Below are 3,188 nucleotides of genomic sequence, written 5' to 3'. Positions count from 1 at the left end.
ATTAAAGGCAAAAAGAGATGAAAGTTCAGAGAGGCTGAACAGAAAAAAGATGTGAAAGACCTATACACTGACAACTAAAAAATACTGCTCAGATAAATGAAAGAATACATACATAAATGAAGAGATGTACCTTTGTCATGGGTCAGGAAACTCAATATTGTTAAGCTGTCAATTATCTCAAAACTTATTTGTAGATGCCATAAAATCCTAATCAAAATCCCCACAGGTTTTTTTTAAGACATTGATTCTAAAATTCCTATAGAAATTCAAAAGACCTACAAGAGTCAAGACAACTTTGTAAAAGAATAAAGAAGTTGGAGGACGAATACAGCCTAATTTTAAACTTACTGTAAAATATAATCAACACAGAGCAGAACTGGTGTAAAGACAGAAGATTCAATGAAACTGAAACGCGTGTCTAGAAATGGACCCACAAAAATAGGGACAACTCACACTCACAAAGCGACAAAAGTAATTCAGTGGAGAAAAGCTCCTCTTTCCCATAAAATTCTGGAACTACTGGATATCCACAGGCAAAAAATAAAACTAAAAATAGTAACTTTGATCCATATCATTCATCACCTAAAAAGTTAAATTGAAACAGATGACAGATCTCAATGGAAAAGCTAAGATTATACAAATTTTAGCAGAATGAAAAAAGTCTTCATGACCTATGAATAGGCAGTTTTCTTATATACAACACAAAATGACAATCCATAAAAGAACACACTGATATACTGGGCTTCATCAAATGTAAACACTGCCCTTAGAAAGACGGTGTGAAGACAATGGAAAGACAAACCACAGATGGAGAAAAAGATTTACAAATCATATTGCATCCAGAATACACAAAGAATCCTCAAAACAAGAGATGTCAAGCAGAACAATTTTAAGAAGTGCAAAAGTTTGAACAGATTCTTCACCAAAGGATCGATATGAATGGCAAATAAGCACAGGAACAGATGTTCAACACCAGTGGTCCTTAGGGAAATGCAAATTAAAACCACAATGAGATGCCACTACACACCTATTAGAGCAGCCACAACGAAAATGACTAACCTTACCGAGTGTTAGGGAGTATGTAGACAGAGCGCCATTCTCATATACAACTAGAAGGAATATTAATTAGTACAACCACTTTGGAAAAGTTTGGTGGTGGTCTAAAACATAAAACATCATCTGCTCCCACCATGCCACTCATAGCTAAAGTTTACCCACGTGAAATGAAAATATGTACATGGACATACAAAACCAGGAACACAAATATTTGTGGCAGCTCTATTCTTAATAGCCTCAAACTGTAAACAACCCAAATGTCCATCAAAAGGTGAATGGATAAATAAATGGCACTATGTCCATACAACAGAACAGTATCTACAACAGAAAGGAATGTGCTTTCACCCACCGCCCATCCTGGGAGAAATGCAGGCTTCACAGGGCGCCTGCGTTGACCCACCTCCGGGAAGAACCTGGCTGCAGCTGGCTACACGGTCTCCTAGCAACCGGAGAGGCCGGAACAGCAAACTATTGAAGCGGTGGTCCCCCCCAGAGGCCAGGGGAACCATGGCGGACAAGAAGTGGCTGCTAGGACCGGGGCCACTGGAACCGATGCCCCTGGACGTGACCTGCAAGCCCTGGTACAAAGACAAGTTACTCTCCAAGTGTTTTGCAAAGCACAAGAACGTGCTCCCGAAGTTCCCCACCTCCCTGGACAGCCGGCGGTGGATATTTGTGAAAGAGCTGCTGGACGACTTCCGGAAGGGTTGCCCACCTTGTGAAGATCTGATCACTCGCAGCCCTAAGGAGGGCTTCCTCCCCTGGATTGTTCACAGAGTTCCCCAGCATGCCCCCAAAAAGGGTCAGAAAAAGCTGCCCGAGGAAGCAAACCCGTTTTCCACGCTCTCGCCAGCCCAGCTAGCACAGAAGGCATTCGTGGAGAACATCGAACCCCAGCTAACCAAGCATCCCTTGGCTCTCTACCCGAATCTGGAGGAAAATCTACCTGCAGACCTCTTATTAAAGGTGCTGGAAGTGCTCGATCCTGACGGGAAGCTGGAGGACACATGGGCTTATTGTCAGGGCCCCAGGAAAAGAACGAAGTCCCCCACAAAGCTTCGTAAAAAACGTCCTGCCAAGGTCTACCTGGAACCTCCAAAGAAGGCTCCTGTGTCACATCCAGCCACTTTGCATCACGAAGACAAGAAGTCAAGCAGAAAGGATTCACTCACTGATCCTCCTGTTCACAGAGAAGTACCGAAAGCAATTCGTAAATCCTTCAAATGGGCTGCTGCTTGTGGAAACTTGGGCATTGATGAAGAGCTCATCACGAAACTGTGTGAGGTTGGCTGTGAGTGGCCACCAGCCCAGGATACAGTCTACATGAGGAAAGTAACCCAGGTCCCTTCAAAGGTAAAGTACAGCATCGGGATAGAGAAAATGGAGAAGATAAAAATTACCCGGAGAGGAAGGAAACTGGGAGAGGAAACCCCAGAAACCACAGAATCCTTAAAAACCCAACTCGGTGGAGATGAGGTATGGTGCATTGTACCTGAAGCCCAAGTTGTGGAAAAAGCTAGTAAATGACGAACCTTCAATTGACCCCAACGTCTTACTTGAAGATGGGAGTTTTAGAAAGGAGCTTCCTGAACACGACACTCTTGAAGATCTTTATGGAACAAATAGCATTTAAAGGTTTCATTCTAAGCAAGGGCTACAGGATACCAGACATCCTTGAGAGGCTGGTCCTCAGGAAGGGATGGAAATATGATTCTGTTAAGACTCCTATACACAAAGTAATAAAAATCAGCCAAAATGGAGATGATGCACGGGAAGATGTTTAGACAGTTTTCTATTTACTACGTACTTGGCTATTTCTCCCTCTCATTTTAATACCAATCAGAATTCATGGTGAGTGTCCTTCCCACCATGTATGTACAACTTTGATTCTACATCTCTTCATTTAACACCTAATCCTTATAAATATTTCTCAGTGACCTTCTGCTTGGGTTCATCAATATTATATACATTTTATCAGTTATGAAATCAATATTCACATATACTCTTCTCACATTTTATCATGTGAATACTACATTGTTGTATCAATTATTTGTAAAAATAAGACCATTAAAAAAAGAATTACTTTTTAAAAGTATGATCTAGTTAGGTCAGCTACAAAAGGGGATACATTT

General features: G+C 41.6%; 1 pseudogene; it reads left to right on the top strand.

Annotated features, from left to right (window-relative positions):
• The first annotated feature begins 1,563 nt into the window (after nucleotides 1-1,563).
• Nucleotides 1,564-2,840, top strand: LOC137216697 (protein FAM47E pseudogene; annotated as a pseudogene).
• The last annotated feature ends 348 nt before the right edge of the window (nucleotides 2,841-3,188 follow it).

The sequence above is a fragment of the Pseudorca crassidens genome, chromosome X, assembly GCF_039906515.1.
Source record: "Pseudorca crassidens isolate mPseCra1 chromosome X, mPseCra1.hap1, whole genome shotgun sequence".
NCBI lineage: Eukaryota > Metazoa > Chordata > Mammalia > Artiodactyla > Delphinidae > Pseudorca > Pseudorca crassidens.
Note: the sequence above shows the minus strand (reverse complement) of the source record. Positions and strands in the feature narration are given on the sequence as shown.